Raw genomic sequence first — 20606 nt, forward strand, 5'->3', positions numbered from 1 at the left:
AAAAGCATATTAATGGTGGAAATTTTAGGTGCCAAATTAGATCAGTCAGAGAGTTATTTGTAGAAAAGGAACATTTTTGCTGATTCTCCAAAGATGCCACACAGATCTATAGGTTATGATTCCAAAACCCCTAATAAGCAATGTGTTCAGACTGGCATTGGAGAAGCCCTAAAGTCTATGTCTTCTGGCACTTTCAGAGAAGGAAAAAGAGATTGAGAACCAGGCTCACCCCAACTTGAAACCGAAATATCTCCTCTTGTTACCATGAGTAATAGAAACAACTAGTGCTAACCAAATATTCCATGTGCTTCCCAATATTCCCAGCCTGCCTCATAGCTAGGTGAGCTACGTGACTAGCTTTGGCCACAAACTACAGGCATGAGTGACACGTGCCACTCCTGAGCTGAAGTGGTTAATGATACATGTGCCTCCTCCATCTCTCTTTCTTCTCCTGCCTTGATGTCTTGAAGGTCATTTGTTCTAGAAGATGATATGCCTATAACAAGGAGGAAGGTCACCCAGCCTGCAACAGATATTTGGTGAGTGAGAAATCAACATTTGTCATATTAAGTCACTGAAATTTTAGGATTGTTTATGACTACAGCATAGCAGAGCCTACCCTGACTAATACACCAGGGAAGGTGACATTTGCAGTGTTTGTGCTAAATAGGACTGCCAGTGGTAATTTCCCATTCCCTGTAACTCAGGAGCTAGAAAAAAAAATCAGTATTTCTAAAATACCCCGAAAGGCATAGTTCTAGAGGCAAATTAGATTCCCCCAATAATGCCCTTGTATGAAGCAACAATATAATAGAGACATGAGTACTTAGAGAGTCCTTATTCCAGTGTCCAGTCACCAGTGCCATGAGTGTCAGAGGCACTCATAGTGAAAACAGCAGGGGCAGCAGTTCCGTGACATTTAGATCACAGCTACAATGGCATGTCTTCGAGATAGTGCAATGATACCTATCCGGACTTCCACTCCCCCAGTCCTTAACAACAGTTCTGTAAGCTCCTAATTCCCTGAAATGAATCCCTCTCTGCTTGAAATACCTGGATTGGTGTCTATTTCTTTCACTGAACTATGATTGAATCTTTGTTGCTTTCAAAAATTTGAAACTCTTTGAAAAATGATAATATAGCAACAAATAAGAAGATGTGGAATATTCCAAAGGCTCAAACCTAGGAAAAGGCAGGTTTTCTGAGGCCTCTGGGAAAAAGCTTGAAAACAAAAAAAAACGTAGTAGGGTGAATTTTCACAAAACCATGAATTCATTTTAAAAGCTTAACATAAATTATTTCATGCAGATTCTTCACATGACAGTTGAAGGAGGGAACCCAGAGAATAAAAGTGACTCTCTAAGGTGGCACAGCCAATAAAGGGAGAGCTGTGTTTCAAACTGAGGTCCCCGAGACTCTGGCCAGTGCTTCCTCTGGCACGTAATGCCTGCTTTGAGTCTTGGTAGAGAAGATTAGGCTCACCTCCCTGAACCACTGGAGACCTACCTGAGTGTTAGAGAGGAGATATATGTGGAACTGGTTACTCAGAGCTGGGGAAGTTCTGCCACATGCTCACTGCATTTAAGATTGTAGAAGACATGCTTGAAATAAAATCTAATGATTGGCATTTACCTTTATGGCATAGTTTATAAAAATATACAGTCTTCATAAAGAGTGGCCATTGCCAACCAAAAGCCTGTTAAGTGCCTTGAGCTTTTATTTCAGAGCTAATAATCTCAGCTCCTCACATGCCCCAACTAATAATACCCCGCATGACCTTGAGCTTCTGGCTTAAACTTCTTGTGTCTCATTTTCTCTGTCTGTAAAAGGGAGATAATGACACTAGCCACTGGATCACATTGGCAACATGCTTGGAGATCCCCAGATCAAAGGTGCTCTGCCTCGACCAAGCAACATGATGATGGTGTTTACCGTCATTAGTGTTGTTATTATTATTGTTTTTGTTGTTTGGAGTGGCCATGTTGCAGCCCAGGAAGTAGATACAGCTGAGTCAGCATCAGGGCAAGAGTGAGGAGGCATTTTATGCTGCAGAAGCCATTGATATATAGAGATTGTCATTGACATCACAGGAGGTCACATTCCCAGACTTCCCATGTGGTGTGAGGCACACTCCTCCCTGGAGGTACGACCATGCCTAGAACATTTCCAAGAAGTGTGTATCTGCCTTTTGGGGAAAGAGATCAGTGAGGAAGACCCCACCATTTATTTAGCAATGTGGTTCCCATAATCACACAGCCAACTGAAGAATCCTGGGAACACAGCCAGGACGCTTCAGATTTGAGTTCCAGCTCCACCACCTTGTAGCCTTGAGAATAGGCTACCATTTCTCAGTGTCGTCATTTTCTGATTACAAAATAAGGATGTTTCACTGAAGGGTTCGCTTGGTCTCCTTGTGTTGAGATTTATAGATCCCCAAAATATCACAACAGAAGATTCTGCCAAGATAAGGTCTTGCCTAGCACGTTTCTCCATAGTTTAGTGACGATATCAGTCACTGCTCTTCCAACAGGCTGTTGGCCTCTTGCCCACACCCAACCAGTCATGTTCTGAGTTCAGGACAAGGAAATGTACTGAACTTGTTTTGAAATTTACTAGCAAACTGGGGACTCAACATAGAAGGCCAAATTCTATGTACCGGTAAATACTTATTGTGGTTTGCAAAGTATATTCATGTAGGAGCATCATCTGCCTTTATGCGGCCTGTATAAAAGCAGTGCCCCATTTAGGCAGAAGAATTTGAAAAGAAACCTCCTCTGGGTATATGCTGCTCTGTGGGTACATGGTTTATAAGCAGACTGTACTTTGTACAAAGAAAAGTGCATCCCTTTACCTAGATGGGCACAGCTCTCTACCAGAGTTCAACTCTTGATAATGAAAGATGAGGTGGATTTCAATTCCATGACCCCTTGGCCAGCACATTTGTGCAGTGTGCACACTATACAACCATATATGGCAGCCCCAGATCTGCTGACTCCTAGGGGTTCCCTCATGAGGTCCTCCTAGAGGTCCTCTTAGAGGTCCCTACCCCACCAGCAGGTTTTTACTTTTACTGGCTTTACATGATATTGGCCATCCTTGGACATTTTGTTCAAACAAATAGGACTACCATGCCCCTGTTGCCAAGTTATACCTTCCTCTTTGGAGGGGGACACGAAGTAGGGCCACTCACACTCATGCCTAGTCCCTTTACTTAATCTCTACCTCTTTTATTCCCAGAAGGTGAGAGGTCAGTGGCAAGGGAAGAAACTGACTGATCACATATACTTCCCAAATCTTGCTGTCTTACATCTGGATCCTTCAGCACTTGAACCTAAAATTAAACACTTGCCACCTTTGTTCAGAAGTTACACCATGTCATGAATGAAGAAAGGCCTTAGGATGTGATAAAGTGGAAGATGGAAGGTGTAGTAGCATGTGCATTAACTTCTCACATGTCATCCTATTGCAAACTAGTGTTTGTGGACAGAAAGAAGTAGAGGGGAGTCTGGAGGAGGCACCATGTGTGCTCTGTGAACAAGATCACTCTGGAGCCAAATGAGAGCCAAGAAATGGGATTAGGACTAAAAGCACGATAGGGAAGCTAGGTGAAGATACATATCAAAAGATGTCTTTTCAAAAATGTGCATTCCCTACAGCCCAGCAATTCCATTCCTAGGGGAGTATCTTAAAATAATCATATAAGTGTACAATGACTATCTACAAAGAAGTTCCATGCAGAATTGTTTACAATGGAAAAAATTGGAAATAATCTCCATATTCTATAATACAGAACAGATATGTAAATAACTATGTTCTTGCAATGGAATATTATGTAACCATTAAAAATGATTATCTAAAACTATATTTATTGCAGTGAAAAGATGTTAAGATATCTGTTTAAGTGAAAAAGCAAGTTGCTAAACAAAAAGTACAGCATATGGTATATTTTATTGCATAGATACAATAATATATAGACAGTTCCTGACTTAAAATGGTTTGACTTATGATTTTTTGACTTTACAATGGTGCAAAAAATAAGCATTCAGTAGAAACCATACTTTGAGTACCCATATGAGCATCCTTTTTTCACTTTCAGTATAGTACTCAATAAATTACATGATATGCTCAATACTTTATTATCAAATTGGCTTTATGTTAGGTTATTTTGCCCAACTGTAGGCTAATGTCAGTGTTCTGAACACATTTAAGATAGGCTAGGTGAAGCTATGATATTTGGCGGGTTAGGCACATTGAACGCATTTCTGACTTGGAATATTTTCAACTCACAGTGAGCTTATCTGAATGTAATTTCATTGCAAGTTCAAGGAGTATCTGTATTATATTTATATAGTACATATGTAGACATAATCTTTATATATCATAGATTAGCAGTAGCTATTCTGATGTGGGTGCTCTCTGTTTCACTTGTCTATATGTTCTAAATGTTCTATAACCAGCAAGTATTACTTTTGAAATTAAAAAAATAGAAAGTATCTGCAAGTCTAGATCTGAAAAAAGAAAAAGGGGAAAAATAGTCACGAGAATGTTTTTGGTCATGTTCTGAAGATAACCTGTTGTGATCTGGAGAAAACAGAGGAAAGTCACTCATAGGCAAAGCAGAGGGCTACCACTTCTGGGAACTTATTGATGAGACCAGTGTTCTCAGCTTCAGGGGACAGCTCTTCTCTGCCCCTGACCTTCACAAAAGGAAAGGGAATCAGCCGGGGTTCTTTGTTGCAAACAACAGAGCACAGTATGGCTAGTTTCTGCAAAAAGGAAGCTTTCAAAGGACATTGAGATTTCTGTTTCTGAGGAAATGGAGTAGGTGTACTTCACACTGTTTCTCCCACTAAGAATGCTGAAAACCATAGACATTATAGAACAATCACAAGGAAATTCTGCAAGGTGCATAGAGGAAGGCAGACAGGTTAGGTAGTTGGGACCCCAGGAAAGTCATAGATGTGAGATTTCTGGATTTTCTTTTTGTTTCTTATATCCCAGGCTTACATGAAGCATTTATTCTGTAACCCAGAAATGCAAATGAGCACAGACATAAAAGCCCCAATAAAAGCCAACTCTCTTTAGCCAGGGACCAGGAAAGGGGGAAGGTAGCAAGACAGGAAACTTGTAGGCAAACGTTTAGGCTCTAGTCCAGCCAAATATCACAGAAAAACCTGGGCCCAACCTCACCGGGGCCAGCAAAGGCCAAGTGGGGAACTTAGACCTCCACTCTTGGCAGGCTGCCTTATGACTCCTTAACACCCCTGCCCACGTGGTGTCAGAGAAGGCCAAGTAGAGAGCTGGGACTTTCATCACCACCCAGTGGTAACAAGCCCCCACCTACCACAGTGTAGGTGGATCTCTCATGGGGAGCCTGGACCTCCACCCCAGTCAGCAATATCAGAGTGCAGGATGGTGTCAGAGGAGCTAAGGGAGAAGTCAGGGCTTTACCATCACCCAGACATAATGAGTCCTCTTCCCTTTACTGCAGTGTCAGTGGACGACATGTGACAAGCAGTAACAAGGCACTCCTACCCTTCCCAGCCAGGGTGGTATCAGTGAAGGCCTGGTGAGGAACCAAAACTCCCAATACTGACTGCTCTTGTAATGAGGAACCCCTCCCCAATTCAGGTGTCAGTAGACCAGCAAGGCAGCACTCCACTTCCTCTACTAGAGCAGCGTCAAAAAAAATAAAGCCCAGCTAAAACAGAAGGTGTCAATAAGATCCAGGGTAGCATAACATAATAACCAAAGTGTCCACTTCCCATAAAAAATAATTCTCCACACCAAGAATCAAGAAAATTTTAATTTGAATGTAAAAGAGACAATCAATGGATGTCAACATCAAAATAACAGAAACATTAGAATTATCTGCCAAGATTTTCAAGCAAATATCACTAAAGTGATTCAGTGTACAAATTATAAACATACTTGAAACAAGTGAAGAAATAGAAAGTTTCGTCAAAGAAATCGAATGTCACAGTAAATAAATAGAAGATAAACTGGAAAATATAATGACCAAAAAATTTAAAAACTTAATGAATGGGCTCACCAACAGAATAGAAGGCACAGAAAAAAGAAACAGTCGACTTGATAGTAGTATAACAATAACACAGTCTGAATAACAGGAAGGTAATAGACTGGAATGAAAAAAAATCACCAGCACCTCAGGGACTTACAGAATTATCAGAAAAGATTTAAATGCATGTCATGGCAATTCCAGAATGAAAGGAGAGAGAGGGCAGGCCTGAGGAAGTATTTGAAGAGATAATGGCTGAAAACTTCCCAAATTTGCAAGGCATAAATCTACAGATTGAAGAAGCTGAGCCACAAACCCAAAACAAGATAAATTCAAAGAAATCCATTCTAAGACATACCATAGTCAACTTCTGAAATTCAAAGACAAAAATCTTAAAAGCAGCTAGAGAGAAACACCACACCTATAAAAGAAAAACAATTTGATAACACTGTACTTCTCATCAGAAACTAAGGAAGAAAGAAGGGAGTGGCACAAAAAATTACTCAAATGCTGAAAGAAAAAACTGTCAACTCAGAATCCAATATCCAGCAGATATATCCTTCAGGAGTGAATAAGAAATTGAGACATTCTCAGATACGGAAACTAAGAAAACTTGTCACTACCAGGCCTGGGTGGAGAAATTTCTCTGAACAGAAGAAAAAAAAAAAGAAAAAACCAAAAAAGGGAATCTTAGACCAAAAGAAGAAATCATTTGTCTTCATTAGGAAGAAAAAAGAAGATGATAACAGCAAAAATATAAATGAAATCTAGAATCATTTTTTCTCTTGAGTTTTCTAAATTATATTTGATAATTGAAGCAAAACATAACATTATCTAATATGTTTTTAAGTGTATTTGAAGGAAATATTTAAAATATATTATAAATGAAGGAAGTAAAAGGATCTAAAGGGAGATACGTTTCTACACTTCACTTGAACTGGTATATGTCCATGCCAGGTGACTGTAACAAGTTTTATGTATATATAAAAGTATATGTATAGTTTTTAATATACATATGAAAGTTTTATGTGTGTATATGTATATATAAACATACATACATAATATTTAGAGCAACCACTAAAAAAGCTGTCAAAGAGGTACAGTCAAAAATGTAACAGATAAATCAAAATTTAATTTTAAAAATGTTCAAATAAACCACAGGAAGGCAGATAAAATAAAACAGAAACAAAAATAAAATAAAATAAAATGGCATATTTAAAGCCTAACACACCAACAATTGCATTAAATGTTGGTCTAGATACAGAAATTAAACACACAAAGAAGACAGAGGTTGTTAGACTGGATCATAAAATATTATTTCACTAAATGTTGTCTCACTTCAAATAACGATATTGGTTGGTTGAATGTAAAAAAGGATGGGAAGAAAAAGTCACGCAAACTTTAATCAAAAGAAAGCAAGGTGGCTATATTAATATCTGATAATGTAAATTTCAAAGCAAAGAAGATTACCAGAGGTAGAAAGAACATTACATAATAAAGATAAAGAGTCAATCCACAAGGAAAACATAGCAATCCTGAATAGGTATGCACCAAACAATGGAGCTGCAAAACATATGGAACAAAAACTTGAAGGGAGAAATAGACAAGTACACAGTTACAGTTAGAGACTTCAATACCCGTCTCTCAACAACTGATAGAGAAAAACTAGACACATTATCAATGAGAATATAGAACTTGACAACACCATCAACCAAAAGGGCCTAATCAACATTTACAGAACTCTCCACTCAGACGCAGCATAATGCACATTCTTTTCAAGCATCTGTGGAACGTATACCAAGATATACCATAGCCTAGGCCATTTGACATGCCTCAAAATATTTAAAGCATATTGAGTATCTGGATCAGACTGGAAACTTTGCCTCCAAGAATAACGCCCAATCCCCAGCTGCTCCTGCAGAGGCGACACTGCCAGCACCACTAGGCACTGACTCCACACTGACCCTGCCAGGACCTCAACCACTGCTGAAAATGGATCCCTTGCAGGAATCCCTGCAAATTATCCCTTGTAGGGGTAATATAAAAAGTGGGCTTTTTCATAGTACCCCCCTTCAAAATCAAATTCCGCTTTGGGGGTATCTTATTGAAGGAGTCTCAGTCCTATTCCCCGACCCAGCTGTAAAGGGGGCTGAGAAGACATGAGTCTGACTCCTCTGTTGGGGAACCAAGACTCAGAAAGCAGAAACAAACTGAAGAAGGGTATTCAAAAAAGCTAGCTGCCATGAGCCTGATAAATGCTCACTACAGAATGCATGGTACCCAGAGGTCTGCACCAGCAGCCCAGCCCCACCCTCTGCAACTGCTCCAGGGGCTGGGCTCCTAAGCATCTGCAGTAGGAAGACCTCAGCTCTTCCCAGAGAGCCTGGCTGTGTTTTTAGCTTCCCCCAGCATGCCTCCCCTCACCAGGACTCACTCTTCACACATGAGAACTCAGGTGGAAAAAGTCACCAGTTAAAATGAACTCGTTGCAAGTGCCACATTATCTCACCCTCCAATCTTGCTTGGATGACTTCTTACCTTCAGATTGGGGTTGTTTTTGATGCAAAACGAGTCAAACTCAGGCACAGGATCAGCTATCTGTCAGGAGGGGCAAGTAACGGAGGGTGGATCACGCAGATGTACACACACATTCACACATGACAGAGCTGTTCCTGTCATGCTCAGAGAGAAAGACAAGTGACTTATTTACACTCTGCCCCAGACAAACTGTGCAGGATCCCCCTGGTTCCAGATTTGAGAGCTCACAGGGCACACAGTTTGGGCAGGGAGAAAATGGAAAGTAGAGGAGCCGCCGCCCTCACCCAAATGACCCAAGTGCTCCCCCACTCATGTGACACTTTGGACTTCAGAATGAAGAGAGACAAGGGCAAAAAAAACATGGGAAGCCACAAAGGATAGTGGCTAGGAGCTTTGGTGTCAGACAGACCTGGGCTCAAATCCTAGCTTGGCTTACTTCTTTACTTGTGCCTTCTTACTGTGTGCTTTGGAGCAAGTTAATCTCCCACCTTAACTTTGTTCAAATGTAAAAATACGGTAGCCAAGGTCAGAGACACACAAGGGATCTCCCGCCATCCAAGACAGGATGCGGATCTGACTCCCAGATCCAAAGTTGGGGAAACAAAGGTGGCCTGAAGCTGAGAGTGTGGCATGAGAACAAGGCAAGAAAGCACAAGAGACCCACCTCTGGGAAGGGAGCCCCCCCTCCTTAAAGGAGGCAGAGAATTCTGTCTTGGGTTCTCAGCGGGCAGGGTATGTGGCAGGCCTGAGAGCTCAGCTGAGGGAGCAGGTTGGAGCCAAGTTAAATGGAGACCAAGTCCATGGGCATCTACGGGCAGGAAATAGACACCTTGCTCTCCAGCTCACTCTGAAACTCACACACCAGGAACCTGTTCCCTCAAAATCAAGAGGAAGGAGAGCCATTCCCCAGGGAGCACTCCCTCATCAAACACCTGGCAGCTGCCAATAGCAAACCAGGTCAAGAGGCATGAGGGCCACAATATCTGCTTCCGGCAAGTTCCACCAAGTGATTTCTGGGTTTCACCACATGGCTAAAATCCTGGCTCAGCCAGACACAGTGACTTCTGCATATAATCCCAGCACTTTGGGAGGCCGAGGCAGGAGGATCACTTGATTCCAAGAGTTCAAGACCAGCCTGGGCAACGTACCAAGACCTCCGTCTCTACAAAAGAATCCAAAAAATTATCTGACTGTGGTGGTGCATGTCTGTAGTCTCAGCTACTCAGAAGGCTTAGGTGGGAGGATCTCTCGAACTGGGAAGGTAAAGGTTACAGGGAGCCGAGATCACACCAGTGCACTCCTGGGAGACAGAGAGAGACCCTGTCTCAAAAAAAAAAAAAAAACCCAGCTGCTTTGTGACTAGCTGTGTAATATTAAACAAGTTGGTCAACTGATCTGTGCCACAGTTTCCCATGTACAAAAATGGGGAGAGTAACTATTCTAACGATATAGGAGCACTGTAAGAATTAAATGAGATAATATCTGTCAAGTTCTTGCAACAGTGTCCAGAACATATTGAGCACTTGGAACATAGTGTTCAATCAATGTTACTCATAATTATGTTATTAGTATTAGTATTAGTGCCATTCTCCTCCCAATCTGACTACCAAGGAAATAGCCTAGGAAACCACCCTTTCTGATTATTGTGGGAACTTGGGAGTGGGGATGACATTCATAAGGAAGTTAAAAAGTCAACTGAAACATGTAGATGACTTTGTTCTTTGGGGTCAACAAGACATACAGAGCAAAGACCAGGCCAAAGGGGAGATGCTTCCAAGGCCAGAGAGATTTTGGTCCAAAGTCTGGTTTTGACCTTGCTCCGTGACACTGGGCATGTTGCTTACATTCTCTGAACTTCCGAATCCTCATTTCCAACATAGGGATAAAAATCCACAACACCTTCCTTGACGGTTTATTCCTATGGATTAAATAATGTACACAAAACAAGCATGGAATGGTGCTTAAATTGCACCCAGCAAAAATTAGTTTCTTTCTCCCTGTTCCCAGTATGAAACTCCTCAGCTTCTAGCTTAAACATCATGGTTCTGAGCACAGTCTCCAAAGTAATAAGAAAAATCTTACCTCTCATGCCATCTTTTCTTTCCTCCCATCTGAATTCCAAACAATGTCTCATAAAATGCTATAGCTAACATCATACTGACCTCTCGCTGTGGGGAAGCCCAAGACCAGCTCCTTCAATGACTGTGTAGCATTGAACATGTTACTTGGCTTCTCTGGGCTTCAGTGTCCTCATTTATAAACTGGGGATAACAATCTATAACGTTGAATTTGCTGATTTAATCCTATGGATTAAATTGCATATTGTGTATACAAGAGCCTTAGCTTAGCACTTGGCCCATAATGGGTGCCCCACCTTTTGTATATATCAAGTCATTTAATCCTCACAGTAATCCTATGTCCTCAATGTTTCGTTCTGAAACTAATGCTCAGAGAAGTTCCTCCACTGACCCAACATCACACAGGGACCTCCGGCACCCTTCTCAGCTTAAACAGGGGCTCCCTGTTTCTCCAGGTGTTGGCGCCCATGGTTCATTTTCAGAACCGAGAGCATGCCAGTTTCACAAGGAGATTGCTGGCAGGCCCCACAGTCTCTGTTACTAGAAACTGAATTGTCAGTGAAAGAGGCCCATTGTGCTGCCTCTGAAAGAAGAATACCCCATTTAGAGAAAGAATTCAACTAGCTTTTCACAGAGAAAGAAGACAGCCTTGGTGAAAAGAGAGAACAATGCAGATCATTCACCAGGTTTTTACTTAACATCCAAGCCCAGTGACCAACCAGGTTAAGGGCCACATAGCGCCCAGCAAGCTGAGGCCACACTAGTGTGCAGGAACACGGGAATGTGGGCTAAGAAGTCAGGGGACAGAGGTTCCAGGCCCAATACCTTCTCTGTCCACCTTGGCTGACTTAACTCCTGGACCCTCATGAATAAAAGGAGGAGAGTGAACAGGTTCAAGGTTCTACCATTTGGGTTCAGTAGAAATACTTTAGCTCACCAGATTGTCTACACGGTACTCAGCTGGTTCTCAAATGTGACTGCACATTGAAGTCACCTGGAGAGTTTTTAAACTACTGATGCTTGAGGTGTCTGCCCAGTGACCCTGATTTCATGGTATGGGGCACAGCCTGGGCATTGGGAACTTTTTTAAGCTTCTAAGGTGATTTTAAGGTGCAACCAAGGTTGAAAATCATTGAGCCCAGGGAAAAGAACTGCCTTTTTATCCACAGCTACAACCAGAGCTAAGTGCAGGGCTTGGTATACAAATACCTGTGGAATGATGGGGTCCACGGGCTGCTCCAAGACATTTGGGAGAATCTGTCCAGCTCCAGCCTCAATGACGGCAGCTCTGTGGGAGGTTTTTTGTTTGTTTGTTTCTGTTCTGATTTTTGTTGTTTTTCTTTTTTGAGACAGGGTCTCACTCCATCACCCAGGCTGAAGTGCAATGGCGGGATCTCAACTCACTCCAACTTCTGCCTCCCAGGTTCAAGTGGTTCTCTTGCCTCAGCCTCCCAAGTGGCTGGGATTACAGGCACCTGCCACCACTCCTGGCTAATTTTTTGTATTTTTAGTAGAGATGGGGTTTCAACCATGCTGGCTGGTGTGGTCTTGAACTCTTGACCTCAGGTAATCTACCGCCTTAGCCTCCCAAAGTGTTAGGATTACAGGTGTGAGCCACCATGCCTGGCTGTGGCAGCTCCATGTTTATCAATCATCTATTGGGATTTGTGGCAGTTCTATGTTTATCAATCATCTGTTGGGATTTAGCAAAGTTTCAGGTTTTTTTAATAATAAAGAGCTGTCTCCTTTAAATCTTTTTTTTAAACCAGTGAACCACAAAATCTCTGAGATTCTTTCCATCTCCAAAACACACTGTTCCCAAGACCACAAATCCCTTCTTACTCTTTGAGAGCAATATTGTTTTTCAGATCAATTATCAGGGTGGGCAAGGCCTGGGAGAGTCCCTTTTGACCACTGCTCTGCATCCCCCTTACCCAAACCAAGAGCTTTGTCACATTGCCCCTCCCTCATCTCTCCCACTGACCCCTTCCTGGGCCTGCCCCTCTGTGGTCTGTGTTCCCCCATGTTCCACTCTTCTCCCTCTTCTTCTGTCACTTGGTACTCGTTCCCTGAGTGAACTCAAGCATTCCTGAAGTTTCAACTGTCATCTATAAGCTCCTGACTTCCAAATCAGTATATCTAGCTCCCTTTCTTCTGAGGTCCAGACTCAGCCATCCAACTGTCTACCGGGTATGTCCCCCTCAATTCCCCTTTAGGCACCTCAAATCCAACCTGTCCCAGAGATGAACTCATTCCTTTGCCCCACCCAAACCTGCTCCTCCTCCTGCCTTCCCTATCTGGATGAGCAGCATCTCATCTACCCAACTGCCCAAACCAGGAACCTCCAGAATCATTTTCAACCTCTCCCTCTCTTTGTCTCATACCCCACCCTATGAGTTTTATCTTTAAAACAGCCACTGACTCCATCCATCTGTCCCCTTTCTGATTTATTCTCCACAGCACTATCAGAGCACCTTTCAAGAATGCAGATTTAAAGATGTCACTGGGGCCGGACTCACACCTGTAATCCCAGCACTTTGTGCAGCCAAGACTGGTTGACCGCTTGAGGTTAGGAGTTCGAGACCAGCCTGCCTAACATGGTGAAATCCCGTCTCTACTAAAAATACAAAAATTAGCTGGGCATGGTGGCACACATCTGTAATCCCTGCTACTCGGGAGGCTGAGGCAGGAGAATCACTTCAACCTGGGAGGTGGAGATTGCAGTGAGCCGAGATTGTGCCACTGCACTCCAGCCTAGGCAACAAAATAAATAAATAAATAATAAAGGTGTTACTGGGAAGAAAGTTCTGGTTCCTTAGCCAGGCAAACAAGAGAGATAGATCGTACCCAGCACGACACAGGCACTGCGCTATTTGTTCTTCATCACCTCCCTCCCACCCTTACATTCTGACCCCAGTGGCTGACCTGGGGACCATCTGCCATTTAGTACACATCTCCTGTGTGCGAGCTCCTGACAGTGCCTGGACATACAATCTTTCATTCTCCTTGCCTTGATCTTCCAACTAAAATGCACTGCCCCTCTCCATGTGGCAAATAACCTACCTATTCTCCTTTTTTAAAAATTTTGGGCAAAATAAGGTTTATTTTTATTTATGTTATTTGTTCTCTCACTTTGATGATCTTTTAATTTTGAGGAATTGCAAAATGAAGTACAAAACAAATAATAACATAAAAAATTCGTATTTACCACCCAGGATTTTTTGTAGATTTTCATTTTAGTTTCAGGAGTACATGCGTGGGTTTGTTACATGGATAAATGGCGAGCTGCAGGGGTTTGACGTACAGATTGTTTCATCACTCAGGTAATAAGCACAGTAATTAATAGGTAGTTTTTTGACCCTCTCCCATCCCCCATCCTCAAGTAGGTCTCTGTGTCTTTTGTTCTCTTCCTTGTGTCTATGTGTACTCAATGTTTAATGCCCACTTATAAGTGAGAACGTGCAGTATTTGGTTTTCCATTCCTGTGCTAGTTTGTTTAGGATAATGGTCTTCAGCTCCATCCATGTTGCTGCAAAGACCAGAATCTCATTCCTTTTTATGGCTGTGTACCCGCCTATTTTTCAAAGCTCAGATAGCATCAGTTTTCAGAGCTTTGTCTTCCCCCTACAGGGCATGCTTGATCAAGGAGCTTCTTAAATAATAAACAGCAAACACTTAACATAGCATTTATTATATCTTAGGCACTTTTCTAAGCACCTGACGTATTTTATTTAACTAATTTAATTCTAACAACCCAGTGAGACAGGTACTATTATTATCCCCATTTTACAAATGAGGAAACTGAAGTACAGAGATGTGAAGCCCAGGGGCTGGGACTCAAACTCCCTTGCATGATGCCCTTAACCACTGCCTACTAAGAACATCTATCCAATATGCATATTACCTGTCATAACAAAACTGTTACCATGTTTTTCAGATGAGGACTATTTCCTTCAAACAAAGTCTTCCTCTGACACTCCACCAGTTGCACAGAAAACAGGGGGCTAATCGTGGTAGACAGAGAGAACACGACTCCCCGCCACCCGCCACCCCCCAGCACCATCTACAAGAGAATGCTAAGGAAACCCCAGGGCTCCAAAGAGGAGAACGTGAGAAGCAATGTCCTAAGATATCTTCTATTTGCCATTCTGCTGCTTATTGGCAAGATGGCCTTCATACCCAAACATAGTGATGAGACTGCAGAATCTCCCCCATCCAGCAACACAGTTTCTGTGTTAAAATGTCAAAGCATCTTAATGATTAAAGAGCCCTGTGTCATTTCCAAATGGCTGTGGCTTCTTCCATGAAAAACCCAATAGGTTTCAACGCTTTTGCTTTTTCTTAAGCAGAGTATGCAAAGTATAATTTAACCTTCTTGTAACTCGGGACATTCCATTGAATATCAATTGGTGGGCCATGCAGGAATGTCCTATGCCACCTAAATTTGCTCCCCATACGTGAAACAAGTATGCTCCCCATACTTGAGCACTCAATTGTGCGTTTTGTAATTTTGCTGTTCTTATCACTATCAGAGGGCCAGGTGTCATTTCTGCTTTCAGTATTCTTACCTCTAACAGCTTCTTCCCCACCTCTTCTAACCTGTTCTTTCTAATCAGCTGTGAATTAAAAAAAAAAAAAAAAAAAAAAAAAAAAAAAAAAACTTGTTAAAATTGTGCCTAAGGTAAGACTAGGACAGAGAAGCTTTTATCTTAGTAAAATGAATGTCCTTTAGAACAATGACTTGCGACTTCTCTACTGAGGCATTAGGAGGTATCTTTCCATCTTCTTCATTTATTTAACATTTACTAAGCACTTGCTATGCCACAAAAAAAAAAAAAAAAAAAAAACTGGACTGGCTGCTGAGAACAAGAAGATAGATAAAATATAGTCCCTGCCTTCAAGGATTGCATTTAGAATGAGAGACAAGTAAGTAGAAATAATGATGCCACCATGGTATAAGCCCTGTGACAATATATCTACAGAGCACAAAAAAAAAAGCATTTAACTCTGCTGTGGAGAGAAGCAGCAGTCAGGGAAGGCTTCCTGAAGGAGGTGGTGTGTGGTCAGGAAAGGCTTCTCAGAGGAGGTGGCATGTGAGCCAATTCCTGAGACATCCATTGACAGGACGTCTCTCTGTCCCACCACCACCAAAGACAAAGAAGACAGACTGCTGAAAGAACACGCCAGGCAAATGCAAAAACAAGGAGGCATAACATAGCTCAATGAGTCTGGGAACCCCAAAGAGTTCAGGGAAACTGAAGTATGTGTGTGCTTGTGGGAAAGGATGGGAATGGCAGCTGAATCTAAGAAGAAAACTAAGTTAGCAAATCACTCATCTGTTTTTTAAATCCTTAAAGGAAAAATAATGCAAATTTCCCAGAGCAAATTAATAATTAACTTTATCACACCCATCTGTATTTCATGATCCAAATCAACTTGCTGTAGGGGAGAAAAGAAATCACTAGCAGTGAGCAATTCCCATCTGCCGGGCATGCTGCTGTAAGTGCTTTACATGGATCATCTCGTTTAATTAACCCAACGACCTGGGAATTCATATTACATCTATAAATGAGGAAACTGAGGCAAGGAGCGGTTAAGTAACTTTCCTGAGGGCCCAGAGAAGGAAGGCAGCAATCTAACAACAGAGATAGGGACCTTAGCATTTTGGTTTCCTTGGAGTTGAAGTAGGTGAGCTGATAGGTTCCAGGTCTAAGGGTGTGAAGAAGGAAAGGAGGTGAGAGGAGGAGAGAGAGAATAGAGAGAGAAAGAGAAACAGCATGAGTGAGAGTCAGTGAAATAGAGAGAGAAGTGCAGGAGTGAATGTGAAGGAGGAAAGAAGAGACATTGCCATAGTTTCCCATGGGAGAGCCCCTAAGCTAAGGCCTAGGGCTGGAGACCCCACCGCCCAGTAGACCCTTTGGCAAACACCAAAGGAGAGGGGACCAAGCCCCAGATTCCCATATGTAGAGCCCGAAGGTGCCAACCATGTAAGTGAGGGAGGAGCTGACCAGCAGCCAGAGCGGTGGGCATAAGGCTGAAACAAGAATGAGCCGAAACAAGAATGAGCCTTCCACCTCCATGACCCAGAGACAGTCAAAGGAGATGGGACTCGAGAACTCCTGGCTGGATGAGCTCTAAAGAGCAGTCAGCGCAGATCCATCATTCTATAGAAGATGAAACCGAGAGAGGCTATGAGATTTGCCCACAGACACCCAACACTAATATGTACTTTTTTCTCTGCCTGAAATTACTCAACTGGTAAGAGAAGAAGCAGAATGAAACTCTAGAGCTCCTGATCTCCTGCCATCTGAATGTTTGTCACTAGCCCTTCCTTCCCACAAGAGCAATTGCTCAGCCAAGTTCTGGAGACTGAAGTTTAGGATGCTCACAGGGAGAACTACTCTTCCAAAGGTCATGGCTTCAAGGGCAGGAGCAGAGAGGGTAGAAGGCTTTGTGAGTGTGTCAAACCTCGGTTGAGCTCATGAGGAACAGGCATTTGTGAGTTACTCCCATGAAGTACCGGATAAATCCCAATTCTTTCTCAAGCTTTTCTTGAATAATCTGGACTCCCATTGACTGAGCAAGGGGAAGGGAATTCTAGAAAAATAAGTGGTGAAAGCCTAGAAACCAGAAGAGAACCCTTTCTAAGGAAATTTCACCAGGGTGTCCTGAAAACATTACTGCACTCTGCAAAATGGTCTTCTAATATTCAGAAGCATGTTCTAGGATTGCCTTGCTAGCTGCTAAAATTTTGTTAACAAATACATGCCATCTCTCACTGTGCCCTGCTTCCCTGACTTCTATCCCTGGAACCCCCTGGACTCTCCCACAAGCCAGCAGGTAAAGGTTGCCTGTTCCATCAAGGGGGCTTCCAGAATCTCCAGGATACGTTCTGATTGGTCCATGCTTGTGTGAGTACTATTTGTCAAATATTTTGAATATCACCTCTGCTTACAAAAAACTCTGCAGTTCAGTTTGAGTAAGTTATGTGACAATAGTGCTATAATTACTATATGTATACTCTTTCCACCAACCCGGTACAAATTATCTATTGAGAATCTACAAGGCTCAAGCCCTGTCTTCAAGCACCAAAAACAACAGGGAATAAAATCTGACATGGATCTGTGCAGGGTTTGTGGAACTTCCCCTCTAGTGGGGTAAGTTCTAGGCTGGACCCCACACCATTGCCAAACAAGGAAACCTACTAGAGACGTACAATATTAGCTAGTGATTCTCAGCTGGGGCTGGTACAGTCCCTCTCCAGGGCTTCTAGAAAAGGGGGAGGCATTTTCAGTTGTTGTAATAACTAGAGGGTGCTACTGGCTTTCACTGGAAATGCAAAAGACAGTCTCACAAAAAGAAAAGTTGTCCTTCCCAAAATGCTAATAGCACTCAGGTTTACTAGAGAAAAAATTAGAATCAATCAACATTAAACTGCTATTCAACAAAATGTTCTGCATGTTGAACCACCACCTGCCAGAGTTTTTAGGATGCTCGCCATTCAAAAATTGGGCAGAATCTACAGGGCAAAAAGTTCTAAGAATCAAAGGGGCAAAAAGAACTTAATGAGGAAAAGTTCTATTTACAGAATCCTACTTTACAGTCAGACCAAGTGTTGCATGTAACCAATGCTTCTCCACCTGGAGTCAGGCAAAAGGTGCTATATTCTGAACAAAATACCTACAAATCCAAAAATATATGTGTGTTTACTGAACACTCTGCTACTACCAACCAAAGACTGTGGATCATGAATACTGAATTTCAGCCCAGTACATAAAGTGTTAAGTTCCTGGCTTGTTCTTGTTGTGTGTGTGTGTGTGTGTGTGTGTGTGTGTGCGTGTGCACGCGCTAAGTGCAGTGTACCTCCTAATCCTTGTGGTTTCTTTCCTTATCAGCCAGAAAGTATTGTCTGAACCCATATACCTCTCTCTTAAGCTTCCTTTACAGTTGCTCTGTTTAAGAAATAGCAGAAACAGAAGTATTATTTTCACCTTTAGCATTCCCCTAAAGGGAAGCAAAGGATCTCTTGTCCACAGGGCTGGGAGCTAGCAAAGTAAATTCTAGTGAAGAAATAAACAGTCTAGAATGCTAATCCATCAGTCAGCCAAAACTATAGACTATTTTCCCAGCATTAATCCTGATTCCCACACCAGGACTGTGAAAGCTGCAGTAGCCTCTATATAGTAGACAGACAATGAGTATGTGTTGAGTGAATGAATAAAATGATGAAACAACATACACTGGGTCAAGGTGAGGTCTGGATGCTGCCTCAAGCCACCTAGAAGTCAATTCCTAAAACTCTGCCCTATCTCCTACTAAATATTCAATAGATTTTTATTGATTTATAGTAGCAACCACAGCTAACTGTTAATAAGTTTTTCTTACATGCCAAGTGCTGTACTAATTCTCTATCATTATTTTTAATCTTCACAGCAACATTAAGCAGTAGGGTTCATTGTTATCCCTGCTGTACAGATAAGAAAAATGAGGAGGTAATGAGGAGTTAACCTACATGCCCAAGATCCTATGGCTAGAAAGTGATGGAACAGGTTTTCAATCCTGATTGCTCGTCTCTAAAATTTAGCCACTCTGCCCTCTGGGAAGGGAGAAAGGGGAGTTACTGCCTTCCAATTAGCTGAAGCCCATAGGATTTCAACATGCCTCATTCCATGGTTTTTACAGGCTATCCCAGAGAAATGGGAGTTGAAGAAGTTACTTCTGAAGCCTGAAGCATCACTACCGTATACTTGAGGAGCACGGTGGCAGGCAGTGTGCCCAAAACTCATTAAGAACCAAAAGATGGATAAAGAGCTCCAGAAACCCCACGGCTATAAGAACTAAACAGGCCTGAGAGGGAGTAGGATCAGGGATGGATTCCCTGAGATGGTAGCATCTGACAGCCCTGGAAGATAATGGGATTTGGGGAGTGAGGGGAGCCATGTGGAGGAGAACATTCCAGACAGAGGGAACAGCATGTTGAAATCCCCAGCCTCCAACATACTACTTCCTGGCTATTAGGTTGGTGCAAAAGTAATTGCAATTTTTGCCATTGTAAAACAAAGGAGCGGGAAGAACCATCTCGAAGGAAGAATTTCACTCTTCTGCCTTCTCATTCCTGCTGTTAAGAGCCAGGGGCCAGACCTCAACCTACTAAGAGTAATTGTCACAAGCCCAGCACCCAATCTCTGGAGGAACTTTTATGAAGGCATTTAAAGGGTGACAGGAGAGAGCCTGGGACCGGCCACCATGATGAGAAGTTTAGCTCAAGCCGGGAACCCTAGGGTCAAGAGTGGGTACGCACAGGCACTCAGGTCAGAAGAGGCTACACCTCTGCCCTTTTGAATTTAGGAAATTATACTGTAGAAGCTTATACATCTCCCCGGAGGTTCAGCTTTCACGGGATCCTTTAATTGCTTCAAACTAGCAGTGAGTTCCAGTTTATCTATTCATGCGTATTCTAGAATTTCTCACCCAACAACTCCCTGAGTCCCCAGGCAAACCTGGGGCTCTGTTTAAGATGAGTCAGTCGAGATCTCCAAGGTGTTCCTCTGGGTTGAGCCAGTCCTATCCCCAGCAGGGGATGCTGGGAACAGGTGTAAGGTGTTTATCCTCCAGACGGGGCAGCCAGAGAAACTGCAGAGGTCACAGAGGGTAGAGGGTGGAACTAATTGATGAGGGCTCCTGGATCATCAAAAGGCTGGCATTTTGGATGTGCTCATTAATAGTAATTGGCAGACAAGGCTCCTCAAGGATATTCTTAGGGAAGGAGGATTAACAAGATCCTTGTTTCTTTATAGCACAGAACAGTTTCAAAGACTAGGTTTGTAAACTCTGTGCTGCCAAGAATATTGTCCATTCTATTGGTCATGACTCTTCTACTACAGGTAAGAGACCCAACTCAAGCTAGCTTTAAGAAAATAAGAAAGAAAGAAAGAAAGAAAGAAAGAAAGAAAGAAAGAAAGAAAGAAAGA

At 42.4% G+C, this 20606-nt stretch overlaps 1 long non-coding RNA gene across 1 annotated transcript in view; it reads left to right on the forward strand.

Annotated features, from left to right (window-relative positions):
• Nucleotides 1–408: 408 nt before the first annotated feature.
• The window catches only part of LOC105528696, a 24601-nt gene continuing 4403 nt past the window's right edge, over nucleotides 409–20606 (forward strand). Inside the window, exons 1-2 of the long non-coding RNA XR_001004396.1 lie at nucleotides 409–539; nucleotides 13096–13203. This is a non-coding gene — a long non-coding RNA (uncharacterized LOC105528696). The remainder of the gene's footprint in view (nucleotides 540–13095; nucleotides 13204–20606) is intronic.

Source organism: Mandrillus leucophaeus, unplaced genomic scaffold (assembly GCF_000951045.1).
Source record: "Mandrillus leucophaeus isolate KB7577 unplaced genomic scaffold, Mleu.le_1.0 Scaffold73, whole genome shotgun sequence".
In the NCBI taxonomy this organism is placed as follows: domain Eukaryota; kingdom Metazoa; phylum Chordata; class Mammalia; order Primates; family Cercopithecidae; genus Mandrillus; species Mandrillus leucophaeus.